The sequence below is a fragment of the Bos indicus genome, chromosome 12 (genome assembly GCF_029378745.1).
Source record: "Bos indicus isolate NIAB-ARS_2022 breed Sahiwal x Tharparkar chromosome 12, NIAB-ARS_B.indTharparkar_mat_pri_1.0, whole genome shotgun sequence".
NCBI lineage: Eukaryota > Metazoa > Chordata > Mammalia > Artiodactyla > Bovidae > Bos > Bos indicus.
Window position 1 is genome coordinate 756,861 of NC_091771.1, and position 15,282 is coordinate 772,142.

At 40.0% G+C, this 15,282-nt stretch overlaps 1 pseudogene; it reads right to left on the reverse strand.

Annotated features, from left to right (window-relative positions):
* Positions 1-314: 314 nt before the first annotated feature.
* On the reverse strand, positions 315-1,993 carry LOC109556697 (elongation factor 1-alpha 1 pseudogene; annotated as a pseudogene).
* Positions 1,994-15,282: the final 13,289 nt, after the last annotated feature.

The window sequence follows — 15,282 nt, forward strand, 5'->3', positions numbered from 1 at the left end:
GTTTATATATACCACAATTCCTTATTCTTTTGTGTACCAATGGACAACTAGGTTGCTTCTATATCCTAGCTACTGTAAACAGTGCTGCAATGAACATTGGTGTACATGTGTCTCTTTCAATTCTGGTTTCCTTAGTGTGTATGCCCAGCAGTGGGATTGTTGGGTCGTATGAAAGTTCTATTTCCAGGTTTTTAAGGAATCTTCACACTGTTCTCCATAGTGGCTGTACTAGTTTGTATTCCTACCAATAGTGTAAGAGGGTTACCTTTTCTCCACACCCTCTCCAGCATTTATTGTTTGTAGATTTTTTTTTCTTCTCATTAAACTTTTTTTAATCGGTCTCAAATTCTGTGACAGATTTTTGGTCAAGTTGTTTTCATTAAAAAGTACTGATTTTAAAAACTAATAACTTAAACTGCCACACACAAAACATGGTCCACAAAAACATTCTCCTTTCCTTCTGAAGGTTTTATGATGCATTGTTATCATTAACCAGTCTTTTACTATTAAACTTAAGTGGCCAATTGAGACAAACAGTTCTGAGACCGTTCTTCCACCACTGATTAAGACTGGGGTGGCAGGTATTGGGGATAATATTCATTTAGCCTTCTGAGCTTTCTGGGCAGACTTGGTGACCTTGCCAGCTCCAGCTGCCTTCTTGTCCACTGCTTTGATGACACCCACAGCAACTGTCTGTCTCATGTCACGCACAGCAAAACGGCCCAGGGGAGGATAATCAGAGAAGCTCTCGACATACATGGGCTTGCCAGGAACCATATCAACGATGGCAGCGTCACCGGATTTCAAGAATTTAGGGCCATCTTCCAGCTTTTTCCCAGAACGACGATCAATCTTCTCCTTCAGCTCAGCAAACTTGCAAGCAATGTGAGCTGTGTGACAATCCAGCACAGGTGCATATCCAGCACTGATTTGGCCTGGATGGTTCAAAATAATCACCTGAGCTGTGAAGCCAGCAGCTTCCATGGGTGGATCATTTTTGCTGTCACCAGCCACATTGCCATGACGGACATCTTTGACAGACACATTCTTGACATTGAAGCCCACATTGTCCCCAGGAAGGGCTTCACTCAATGCTTCATGGTGCATTTCTACAGACTTCACTTCAGTTGTTACATTGACTGGAGCAAAGGTGACCACCATGCCAGGTTTGAGAACACCAGTCTCCACACGACCCACAGGGACAGTACCAATACCACCAATTTTATAGACATCCTGGAGAGGCAAACGCAAGGGTTTGTCAGTTGGGCAAGTTGGTGGCAGAATGCAATCCAGAGCTTCAAGCAGGGTGGTTCCACTGGCATTGCCGTCCTTATGGGTGACTTTCCATCCCTTGAACCACGACATGTTAGCACTTGGCTCCAGCATGTTGTCACCATTCCAGCCAGAAATTGGCACAAATGCTACTGTGTCAGGGTTGTAGCCAATTTTATTAATGTAGGTGCTGACTTCCTTAACAATTTCTTCGTTATCTCTTCTGGCTATAGGGTGGCTCAGTGGAATCCATTTTGTTAATGCCAACAATTAGTTGTTTCACACCCAAGGTGTAAGCCAGAAGGGCATGCTCACGGGTCTGCCCATTCTTGGAGATACCGGCTTCAAATTCACCAACACCAGCAGCAACAATCAGGACAGCACAGTCAGCCTGGGATGTGCCTGTAATCATGTTTTTGATGAAGTCTCTGTGTCCTGGGGCATCAGTGACGATAACATAGTACTTGCTGGTCTCAAATTTCCACAGGGAGATATCAATGGTGATACCACGCTCATGTTCAGCTTTAAGTTTGTCCAAGACCCAGGCATATTTGAAGGAGCCCTTTCCCATCTCGGCAGCCTCCTTCTCGAACTTTTCAATTGTTCTCTTGTCGATCCCGCCACATTTGTAGATCAGATGGCCAGTCGTGGTAGACTTCCCTGAATCTACGTGCCCAATGACAACGATGTTGATGTGGGTCTTCTCCTTTCCCAATATGGCTTAGGTTTAACGGTGGTTTTCACAACACCTGTGTCCTGGCGGCGAACCTGTTGTGAAAAAAGCTGTTTGTAGATTTTTTGATGGCAGCCATTCTGACTGGCACGAGATGGTACCTCACAGTGGTTTTGATTTTTCATTTCTCTCATAACGAGTGATGTTGAGCATCTTTTCATGTGTTTATTATCTATCTTAATGTCTTCCTTGAAGAAATGCCTGTTAGATCTTTGGCCCATTTTTTTGACTGGGTTTATTTTTCTGGTATTGAGCTGCATGAGATGTTTGTATACTTTGGAAATTAATTCTTTTTTTTTTTTTTTAATATTATTTTCTCCCATTCTAAAGGGTACCTTTTAATCTTGCTTATACTTTCCTTCATTGTGAAAAAGCTTTTAAGTTTAAATAAGTCCCATTTATTTATTTTTGTTTTTTATTTCCATTACTCTGGGAGGTGGGTCATAGAGGACCTTGCTGTGATTTATTTCTGATAATATTCTGCCTATATCTTCCTCAAGGAGTTTCATTTCATTTTCTAGTCTTACATTTAGATCTTTAATTCATTTTTAGTTTATTTTTGTGTATGGTGTTACAAAGTGTTCTAGCATGTTCCATTGATCTATATTTCTCTGTTTGTGTCAGTACCATACTGTATTGATAACTGTAGCTTTGTAGTATAGTCTGAAGTTAGGAAGGTTGATTCCTCCAGTTCAATTTTTCTTGCTCAAGATTGCTTTGGCTATTCAAGGCTTTTTTGTGTTTCCATACAAATTGTGATATGGTTTGTTCTAGTTCTGTGAAAAATAATGGTAATTGATAGGGATGGCACTGAATCTATAGATTATTTTGGGTTATATACTCATTTTCACTATATTCATTCTTTTAATCCACAAACATGGTATATTTCTGTCTATTTGTGTCACTTTTTATTTCTTTCATCATTGTTTTATCATTTTCTTTATGTAGGTATTTTGTTCCTTAAGGTAAATTTATTCTTAAGTATTTTATTATTTTCATTGTAATGGTGGAGGGGATTGTTTCCTTAATTACTCCTTCTGTTTTCAAAATTTTAGTGTATAAGAATGCAAAGGATTTCTGGGTATTAATTTTATATCCTGCATCTTTATTATATACATTGATTCAATTCAGTTCAGTTCAGTGGCTCAGCCGTGTCTGACTCTGTGCAATCCCATGAATCACAGGGTGCCAGGCCTCCCTGTCCATCACCAACATCTGGAGTTTACCCAAACTCATGTCCATTGAGTTGGTGATGCTATCCAGCCATCTCATCCTCTATCGTCCCCTTCTCCTCCTGCCTCCAATTCCTCTAAGCATCAGGGTCTTTTCCAATGAGTCAACTCTTCACATGAGTTAGCCAAAATATTGGAGTTTCAGCCTCAGCATCAGTCCTACCAATGAACACCCAGGACTGATATCCTTTAGGATGGACTGGTTGGATCTCCTTGCAGTCCAAGAGGCTCTCAAGAGTCTTCTCCAACACCACAGTTCAAAAGCATCAGTTCCTCAGTGCTCAGCTTTCTTCACAGTCCAACTCTAACATCCATACCTGACCACTGGAAAAACCATAGCCTTGACTAGACAGAACTTGTTGGCAAAGTAATGTGTCTGCTTTTGAATATGCTATCTAGGTTGGTCATAACTTTCCTTCCAAGGAGTAAGAGTCTTTTAATTTCATGGCTACAATCACCATCAGCAGTGATTTTGGAGCCCAGAAAAATAAAGTCAGCCACTGTTTCCCCATCTATTTCCCATGAAGTGATGGGACCAGATGCCATGATCTTAGTTTCCTAAATGTTGAGCTTTAAGCCAACTTTTTCACTCTCCTCTTTCACTTTCATCAAGAAGCTTTTTAGTTCCTGTTCATTTTCAGCCATAAGGGTAGGTCATCTGAATATTTGAGGTTATCAATATTTCTCCAGGCAATCTTGATTCCAGCTTCTGCTTCTTCCAGCCCAGCCTTTCATATGATGTACTCTGGATATAAGTTAAATAAGAAGGGTGACAATCTACAGCCTTAACGTACTCCTTTTCCTATTTGGAACCAGTCTATTGTTCCATGTCAAGTTCTAACTGTTGCTTCCTGACCTGCATATAGGTTTCACATGAGACAGGTCAGATGGTCTGGTATTCCCATCTTTCAGAATTTTCCACAGTTTATCATGATCCACAGAGTCAAAGGCTTTGGCATAGTCAATAAAGCAGAAATAGATGTTTTTCTGGGACTTTCTTGCTTTTTCGATGATCCTGTAAATGTTGACAATTTGATCTCTGGTTCTTCTGCCTTTTCTAAAACCAGCTTGAACATCTGGAAGTTCACAGTGAGTATTGCTGAAGCCTGGCTTGAAGAATTTTGAGCATTACTCTAATAGCATGTGAGATTAGTGCAATTGTGCAGTAGTTTGAGCATTCTTTGGCATTGCCTTTCTTTGGGATTGGAATGAAAACTGAACTTTTTCAGGCCTGTGGCCAGTGCTGAGTTTTCCAAATTTGCTGGCATATCGAGTGCAGCACTTTCACAGCATCATCTTTCAGAATTTGAAATAGCTCAACTGCAATTCCATCACCTCCACTAGCTTTGTTCATAGTGATGCTTTCTAAGGACTACTTGACTTCACATTCCAGGATGTCTGGCTCTAGGTCAGTGATCACACCATCATAATTATCTTGGTAGTGAAGATCTTTTTTTGTACAGTTATTCTGTGTATTCTTGACACCTCTTCTTAGTATCTTCTGCTTCTGTTAGATCCATACCATTTCTGTCCTTTATCGAGCCCATCTTTGCATGAAATGTTCCCTTGGTATTTCTAATTTTTTAAGTGATGTCTAGTCTTTTCCATTCTGTTGTTTTCCTCTATTTCTTTGCATTGATCACTGAGGAAGGCTTTCTTATTTCTCCTTCCTATTCTTTGGAACTCTGAATTCAGATGCTTCTATCTTTCCTTTTCTCCTTTGCTTTTCACTTCTCTTCTTTTCACAGCTATTTGTAAGGCCTCCCCAGACAGCCATTTTGCTTTTTTGCATTTCTTTTCCATGGGGATGGTATTGATCCCTGTCTCCTGTACAATGTCATGAGCCTCCATCTATAGTCATCAGATACTTTGTCTATCAGATCTAGGCCCTTAAGTCTATTTCTCACTTCCACTGTATAATCATAAGGGATTTGCTGTAGGTCATACCTGAATGGTCTACTGGTTTTCCTTACTTTCTTAAACTTAAGTCTGAATTAGGCAATAAGGAGTTCATGATCTGAGCCACAATTAGCTCCCAGTCTTGTTTTTGCTGACTGTATAGAGCTTCTCCATCTTTGGCTGCAAAGAGTATCATCAATCTGATTTCGGTGTTGACCATCTGGTGATGTCCATGTGTAGTCTTCTTTTGTGTTGTTGGAAGAGGGTGTTTGCTATGACCAGTGCATTCTCTTGGCAAAACTCTATTAGCCGTTGCCCTGCTTCATTCCATACCACAAGGCCAAATTTGCCTGTTACTCCAGGTGTTTCTTGACTTCCTACTTTTGCATTCCAGTCCCCTATAATGAAAAGGACATCTTTTGGGGTGTTAGTTCTAAAAGGTCTTAGAGGTCTTCATAGAACAGTTCAACTTCAGCTTCTTCAGTGTTACTGGTTGGGGCAGAGGCTTGGATTACCGTGATATTGAATGGTTTGCCTTGGAAATGAACAGAGATCATTCTGTCATTTTTGAGATTGCATCCAAGTACTGCATTTTGGACTCTTTTGTTGACCATGATGGCTACTCCATTTCTTCTGAGGGATTCCTGCCCGCAGTAGTAGATATAATGGTCATCTGAGTTAAATTTACCCATCCCAGTCCATTTTAGTTCACTGATTCCTAAAATTTCAACGTTCACTCTTGCCATCTCCTGTTTGACGACTTCCAATTTGCCTTGATTCATGGACCTGACATTCTAGGTTCCTATGCAATATTGCTCTTTACAGCATCAGACCGTGCTTTATCACCAGTCACATCCACAACTTGGTGTTGTTTTTGCTTTGGCTCCATCCCTTCATTCTTTCTGGAGTTATGTCTCCACTGATTTCCAGTAGCATATTGGAAGCACGGTGGCTGCAACAGACTGCACAGGAAGCACGGCCGAGAGGAGCTACCTCACGTCCAAGGTCAGGGGCGGCGACCGAGAGTGCCAGGCTGTGAAGGCATAGGAGAGGCCAACGGGAGCTACCACACATCCGAGGTCAGGGGCAGCAGCTGAGAGGAGCTATCCCATGCCTGAGGTCAGGGGTGGCGGCTGAGAGGAGCTGCCCTACGTCCAAGGTCAGGGGTGGCGGCCAAGAGGAGCAATCCCACATCCATGTAGTGGTGGCTGCACAGGTGCAGGAGGGCCGAGAGGAGCTTTTCCACGTTCAAGGTCAGGAGGGGCAACCTCGTCCAAGGTAAGAAGCAGTGACTGTGCTTTGCTGGAGCAGCCGTGAAGAGATATCCCATGTCCAAGGTAAGAGAAACCCAAGTAAGATGGTAAGTGCTGCGAAAGGGCATCAGAAGGCAGAAACACTGAAACCATAATCACAGAAAATTAGCCAGTCTGATCACACAGACCACAGCATTGTCTAACTCAATGAAACTAAGCCATGACATGTGGGCCATCCAAGATGGACCCGTCATGGTGGAGAGGTCTGACAGAATGTGGTCCACTGGAGAAGGGAATGGTAAACCACTTCAGCATTCTTGCCTGGAGAACCCCATGAACAGTAATAACAGTATACATTGATTAGCTCTAGTAATTTTCTGATGGTGTCTTTAGGGTTTTCTATATAGAAGATCATGTCATCTGTATACAGTAAGAGTCTTACTTCTTTTCCAATCTGGATTCCTTTTATTTTTGCCATTGAAGGTAATGTTTGCTGTGGATTTGTCATATATGGCTTTTATTATGTTGAAATATGTTCCTTCTATGCCTGTTCTCTGGAGAGTTGTTGTCATAAATGAGTGCTGAATTTGGTCAAAGACTTTCATTGCATCTATTAAGATAATCATATGGTTTTTATCTTTCAACTTTTTAATATTGTGTATCACATTGATTGATTTGTGAATATTGAAGAATCCCTGCATCCCTTAGATAAAGCCCACTTGGTCATGATGATCTTTTTAATATATTGTTGGATTCTGTTTGCTCGAATTTCTGTTGAGGATTTTTGCATCTATGTTCATTATTGATTGGATAAGGAAATGGCAACCCATTCCAGTACCCTTGCCTGGAAAATCCCATGGGTGGAAGAACCTGGTAGGCTACTGTCCATGGAGTCGCAAAGAGCTTGACATGACTGAACGACTTCACTTTGTTTTTCATCAGTGATATTGGCCTGTAGTTTTCTTTTGTGTAGTATCTTTGTCTGGTTTTGGTATTAGGGTGATGGTGGCCTCATAGAATAAGTTTGGGAGATTATCTTCCTCTGCAATTTTCTGAAACAGTTTGAGTAGGATAGGTGTTAGCTCTTCTCTAAATTTTTGGTAGAATTCACCTGTGAATCTGCCTGCTCTTGGGCTTTTGTTTGCTGGAAGATTATTGATTGCAGTTTCAATTTCCATGCTTTATATGGGTTTTGTTAAGATTTTCTAATTCTCCCTGGTTCAGTTTTGGAAGGTTAAACTTTTCTAAAAATTGGTCATTTTCTTCCAAGTTGTCCATTTTATTGGCATATAGTTGCTGATAGTAGTCTCTTATGATCCTTTGCATTTCTGTGCTGTCTGTTGTGTCTTCTCCATTTTCATTTCTTTTTATTGATTTGATACTTCTCCCTTTTTGTCTTCATGAGTCTGGCTAACGGTTTGTCTATTTAATTTATTTCTCAAAGAAGAAGTTTTTAATGTTGTTGATTTTTGCTATAGTCTTCTTTGTTTCTTTTTCAGTTATTTCTGCTCTGATTTTTATGATTTCTTTCCTTCTACTAACTTTGGTCTTCTTCTTTTCTTCTTTTTCTGATTGTTTTAGGTGTAAAGTTAGGTTGTTTATTTGATGTTTCTCTTGTTTCCTGAGGTAGGCTTGTAGTACTATGAGCATTCCTTTTAACACTGCTTTTACTGAATCCCAGAGATTTGGGGCTATTGTGTGGTCATTTTTTTCTATGCATATTGATTTCCTTTTTGATTTCTTCTGTGAGCTGTTGGGTACTCAGAAGCATGTTGTTTAGCCTCCACATGTTTGTATTTTTAAGAGTTTTTTTTTTTTTTTTTTTTTCCTGTAGTTGACATCTAATCTTACCACATTGTCATTGGAAAAGATGCTTGAAATGATTTTAATTTTTAAAAAAATTTACCAAGGCTAGATTTATCACCCAGGATGTTATCTATCCTGGAGAATATTCCATGCACACTTGAGAAAAATATGAAATTCATTGTTTTTGGGTGAAATGCTCTATAGATATCAATTAGGTCTAACTAGTCCATTCTATCATTTAAAGTTTGTGTTTCCTTGCTAATTTTCTGTTTGGTTGATCTATCCACAGGTGTGAGTTGGGTATTAAAGTCCCGCACTATTATTCTGCTACTCTTAATTTCCTCTTTCATATTTGCTAGCATTTGCCTTATGTATTAAGGTGCTTCTATGTTGGGTGCATATGTATTTATGATTGTTATATCTTTTTCTTGGATTTATCCCATATTAAAAAGCAGAGAAATTACTTTGCCAACAAAGGCCCATCTAATCAAGGCTATGGTTTTTCCAGTAGTCATGTATGGATGTGAGAGTTGGACTATAAAGAATGCTGAGCACTGAGGAACTGATGTTTTTGAACTGTGGTGTTGGAGAAGACTCTTGAGAGTCCCCTGAACTGCAAGGAGATCCAACAAGTCCATCCTACAGGAGATCAGTCCTGGGTGTTCATTGGAAGGACTGATGTTGATGTTGAAGCTGAAACTCCAATACTTTGGCCACTTTGCAAATAGTTGACTCATTTGAAAATACCCTGATGCTAGGAAAGATGGAGGGCAGGAGGAAAACGGGATGACTGAGGATGAGATGGTTGGATGGCATCACCAACTCAATGGACATGAGTTTGAATAGGATCCGGGAGTTGGTGATGGACAGGGGGGCCTGGCGTGCTGCAGCTCATGGGGTCACAAAGAGTCGGACACAACTGAGCAACTGAACTGAACTCAACTGAATTATTGATAAGTATGATCCTCTTACCTTTTAGTTTGTTGTTCTGGGTTCATTTTTATAAACCTTTTTTATGTTCCCTGTCTAGAGAAGATACTTTAGCATTTTTTGAAGAGCTGGTTTGGTGGTGCTGAATTCTCTCAGCTTTTGCTTGTCTGTAAATCTTTTAATTTCTCCTTTATATCTGAATGAGATCCTTGCTGGGTAGAGTAATTTTGGTTGTAGGTTTTTCTCTTTCATCACTTTAAGTATGTCCTGCCCTTCCTTTCTGGCCTAAAGAGTTTCTATTGAAAGATCAACTGTTATTCTTATTGGACTCCCCTTGTGTGTTATTTGTTGCTTTTCTCTTGCTTCTTTTAATATTTTCTCTTTGTATTTGACCTTTGTTAGTTTGATTAATATGTGTCTTGGGGTGTTTCATCTTGGGTTTATCCTGTTTGGGACTCTCTGGGTTTATATAATTTGGGTGGCTATTTCCTTCCCCATTTTAGGGAAATTTTCTACTGTTGTCTTCTCCAGTATTTTCTCATGCCATTTCTTTTTGTCTTTTTCTTCTGAGACAGCCATGACTCGAATGCTGGGCATCAGACATTGTCCCAGAGGTCTTTGAGGTTGTCCTCATATATTTTTTTTTTAAATTCTTTTCTGTTTTCTTTTTTCCTCTCTGCTTCATTTATTTGCACCAACCTATCTTCCACCTCACTTATCCTCTCTTCTGACTCACTTATTCTACTGTTGGCTCTCTCCAGAGTGATTTTCATCTCAATTATTGCATTATTTATTATTGATTGACTCGTCTTTATTTTTTCTCAGTTCAGTTCAGTTCAGTCGCTCAGTCATGTCCGACTCTTTGCGACCCCATGTATCCCAGCACGCCAGGCTACCCTGTCCATCATTAACTCCCGGAGTTAACTCAGACTCACATCCATCAAGTCGGTGATACCATCCAGCCATCTCATCTTCTGTCATCCCCTTCTCCTCCTGCCCCCAATACCTCCCAGCATCAGAGTCTTTTCCAATGAGTCAACTCTTCGCATGAGGTGGCCAAAGTACTGCAGTTTCAGCTTTAGCATCATTCCTTCCAAAGAAATCCCAGGGTTGGTTTCCTTTAGAATGGACTGGTTGGATCTCCTTGAAGTCCAAGGGATTCCCAAGAGTCTTCTTCAACACCACAGTTCAAAAGCATCAATTCTTCGGTGCTCAGCCTTCTTCACAGTCCAACTCTCACATCCATACATGACCACTGGAAAAACCATAGCCTTGACTAGACGGACCTTTGTTGGCAAAGTAATATCTCTGCTTTTGAATATGCTATCTAGGTTGATCATAACTTTCCTTCCAAGGAGTAAGCGTCTTTTAATTTCATGGCTGCGGTCACCATCTGCAGTGATTTTGGAGTCCCAAAAAATAAAATCTGACACTGTTTACACTGTTTCCCCATCTATTTGCCATGAAGTGATGGGACCAGATGCCATGATCTTAGTTTTCTGAATGTTGAGCTTTAAGCAAACCTTTTCACTTTCCTCTTTCACTTTCATCAAGAGTCTTTTTACTTCCTCTTCACTTTCTGCCATAAGCGTGGTGTCATCTGCATATCTAAGGTTATTGATATTTCTCCCCGCAGTCTTGGTTCCAGCTTGTGCTTCTCCCTGCCCAACGTTTCTCATGATATACTCTGCATATAAGTTAAATAAGCAGGGTGACAATATACAGCTTTGCTGTACTCCTTTTCCTATTTGGAACCAGTCTGTTGTTCCATATCCAGTTCTAACTGTTGCTTCCTGACCTGCATTTAGGTTTATCAAGTGGCAGGTCAGGTGGTCTGGTATTCTCATCTCTTTCAGAATTTTCCACAGTTTATTTCTTCTAGGTCTTTGTAAAATACTTCTTGCACTTTACCAATCTCTGTCTGTAGTCTATTTTTCTGTAACTCCATTTTGTTTTCAAGATTTTGGATCATCTTCACTATCATTATTCTGAATTCTTTTTTCAAGTAGACTCCTTATCTCCTCCTCTTTCGTTTGGTTTGGTAGGTTTCTATGGCATTCCTTCACCGGCTGGATATGTCTCTGCCTTTTCATTTTGTCTAGATTGCTGTGCTTGGGGTGCCCTTTCTGCAGGCTGGAAGTTCGTAGTTCTTCTTAATTGTGGACTGCTCCCTGTGGGTGGGGTTCGACCAGTGACTTGTCAAGGTTTCCTGATTGGGGGAGTTTGCACCTTTGTTCTGGTGGGTGGAACTGGATCTCATCTCTCTGGAGTACTATGAAATATCCAGTAATGAGTTGTGGGGTGTCTATGGGTTTGGCATGGCTTTGGGCAGCCCATCTTTCAATATTCAGGTTTGTGTTCTTGCTTTCCTGGAGAATTAGTGTGGTGGAATTTGACTCTTGGGTGAAGCTTGGTTTCAGGGTAGGTACAGAGAATTTGGCGGGGGGAGATATTGTCTATTAATGTTCCCTGGATTCAGGAGTTCTCTGATGTTCTAAAGTTTTGGAATTAAGCTTCCTGCCTCTGAGTTTTGGTCCTTCTCTTACAGTATCCCCAAGACTTCTCCATCCATGCATCATTGAATATAAAACCCCTAAGTTATTGATGAAACAACTCTCCATAGTGAGGGACACCCATAGAGATTCACAAAGTTATATAAAGAGAAGAAGGAGGAGGTAGATAGAGGTGGCCAGTAGGAGAAAAGGGAGAGTCAAAAGGGGATAGAGTAATCAAGCCAGTAAAAAGTCAGACAAGACTGAACGACTGAACTGAACTGAACTGAATCAAATCCCTAAATGAAAATTCAAATTCAAAATCCCTAAAGAAAATGAAAACTCTAATCTAAGATTAGATTCTTAGAGGTGTAAAATTAATAATAAATACCAAAAAGCAAAGATTAAAAACATAGCATAGAGGTTAGATTCTCAAAAATACACTATAAAAAATAAAAACAAAATAAATCACAAACACATATATATATATATATGGAATATATATATGTAAATATATACATATGGAATTTTTTAATGACTTTTTTTTTTGAAAGGTAATAGTAGGCTCTAAAAGTGAAAGTTAAAGGAGTAATAAAGAACTAAATTTTAAAAAATTAAAATAGTAAAATTATATCTAGGAATTTCTCTGGAGCTGTTGTGGGCAGTGTGGGATCAGTTCAGTGTCAGATAGTCCCTTGTTCCAGCTTTTGCTTGTTCTCAAGTTCTGTAAGTGCACTTCAGATGCACAGTCAGTATTAACTGCAGGGTTTTAATCTGTTGCACCTGTAACTTCTGGAGCAGTTCCCTCTTATTTGTTTATTTGGCTTCCTCTGTTTGCAAGTCTCTTCAGTGTCTACTTTCTGCCTTACATAAGGAGGCAAAGGTGATCACTAATTTAGGCTCACTCATTCAGTGTGTTGTGGGGAAGGAGGGACAATGCAAACTAATATCACTGGCATGTGTGGGGAGTGCTTGCAGTATATGGGCCACACTGGGTTTGTCAGAGCACAAGCTGGCATGTGCTTCCTGGGTCTACACTGCTCAGGCTCTTAGTTGCTCTGCAAGAGTACTGTCCCAAGTGAGTCCTGCATTTCATGCACTTCCCAGATCTAAACAGCTCAGGTTCTTGGGTACTCTACAAGGGCACAGACTTGGATGGGCTGTGCATTTTTTGCCCTTCCCAGGTCTGAGAAGCTCAGGTGACCAGGAGGTTGGAGAGTGCACTGTCCTATGTGGGCCATGCATCTAATTCACCTCCCTGGTTCCAGCCGCTCAGTTTCCCAGGTATGCCATGAGAGCACAGTCCCAGGTGTGCTGTGTGTCTCCTCTGGGGATCTGATCTCAGGCTGTGATACTTATGGCAGATATCAGCTGTCCAGGATCCCAGGAAGACGTGGTGAGCAACTGGGAGCCTGCTCAGTTTGGTGGAAGATGCCGTCTCTGGGGCCAAGATTGCAGCAGCCCCTTGCCTTCCGGCTCTGGCTCTCTGCTTTTCCGCCTCTGTGGAGGGAGGGCCCTATATGACTATATGACAGCCAACTTGCTCTCCTTTTGTATTCTCTCAATCCTATGGTCTGTGAGTGTGCCAGAGTTCACCGTGCAATGTTAGAGCCTTTTCTGGTAAAGGTCTCTTCTCTCTCTCTCTCTTTCTCTCTCTCTGATGATCCCGTGGATTGGGTTGCTGTCTCACATTAGCTCCCTCAGACTGTCCTCAGGGCATTCAGGCCCTGTCCTTACCCTAAGGGACCTGTGAGGTAGCCCATGCCTCCCTGCCTAGCCCCGAATCACTGGTGGTGGACATGAGTGTCTGGCCACTTCTCTGTCTCCATTTGTAGCTACAGTTAGTTTTTTTTTTTTTTTCCCCCTTCCTGATTATGTTGCCCTCTGAAATTCCAAAACTCACCACAGACATACCTGTAAGAGGGTTTCTATTGTGTGGAAACCTCTCCTTCATGACTCCCTCCCCAGGACAGGTCTTGGTCCCTAAATCTTTTGTCTATATTTTTGCCTTGTGTATTTTGTCCTACCTCCTTTTGAAGAGATTTTTGACTTTCTGGATGCCTGGTGTCCTCTGCCAGAGTGCAGAAGTTGTTTCGTGGAAGTTGCTCAACTTTCAAACCATCTTTTGATGAATTTGTAGGACAGAAAGTGGTCTCCCCGTCCTATTCCTCCACAATCTTGGGAATGCCCCATTAACTTCTTAACCTTCTCAATACCTTGACAAAATTGTTAATTTGGCCATAGTCACATCATTTGTATAATGAAGGAAATGACAAGGCTGAGAACTACATGATCTATAAATTCTTTTTAACTTTTTAATCAAACAAAAGTATCAGATGTAAGCAAAACTTCTAAGAAGAAAATATAATTTTTATGAGGTGATAATCTTGCCTGAAACCCATTATTCTCCAATATACATGTATATTACTTTTTGTTGCTGTTGTTCTTGTTGTTTAGTCACTGTCATGTCCAACTCTTGTGACTCCATACATTGTAGTCTTCCAAGCTCCTCTGTCCATGGGATTTTTCCATAGAAGAATACTGGAGTGTGTTGCTATTTTCTTCTCCAGAGATATCCACCACCCATGTCTCTTGTATTGGCAAACCACTGAGCCACCTGTGAAGCCCTTTAAATTTAAGTATATTCCTTTACCCTTCAATTTTAGGTAGTTTTTGGATAGAGAGAAAGATAAGTGTATAGATATGTGATAAAAACAAGTATAGCAAAATAATAATTGTTAAATCTAGGTGCAGTGTACAATTTTTTCAACTTTGCTGTTTTAAGTTTTTCATAATGAAGTTGGGAAATAAACAAATAATCAGAATTATAAAAGAAATTCCCTCTAAATAAAGCTAATATAATATTAGAAGAGAAGTAAGTATTGCATGAGTTGGTTTTCTTTGACTATATTAAGTCCTTTCTAATATGTGGAACTACTAGAACTTTTATACATTGCTGGAGAGGATGTAAAATTATACAAACACTTTAGGAAACAATTCTGCACTTTCTTAAGAATTTAAATATATAATTGTCATGTAAACCTATTGCTCATCTTCTAGGTATTTGCCTAAGAAAATTAAAAAATAGTCTTTCACTTAAAAGCCAAACACCAGAAAGAATTCAAGATTTTACCAACACGTGAATGATAAAGAAAAAAATTGTCCAAAGAAATAGTTGTCAGCAATAAAAAAGAATGGGATGTTGATGAATATGGCAATATGAATGAATTTTGAAATCGTTAAACTGAGTGAAAAAGGTCAAATATGCATAATCTATGCTTTCAGATAATTTAGACTAGTCTATAGTGACAGAATGCCCTTCAGTGCTTCCCAGGTGACAAGGTGGACAAAAGGAAGAATGAATTACAAAAAGGCAGAAGGAAACTTTTGAGGATGATAGAAACGTGTATTATGGCCATGTTTTTTAGTTGATGCTTATATTGAAAATGTCCAAGTTTTACCCTTTAAATATGTGCAATTTATTAATAGTTTACTTCAACAATGTCTCGGTAAAATTACAAAAAAAAAAAAACCAAGACACGAATTGGACTTTTCAAATATGCTTCAACACACAAACAGAAATACCTCAGAAGCAATATAAAGTAATATGAAGAACATTATAATTTTTAAATGGTGTATATATAGGGTTTTCCTTGTGCAAAATG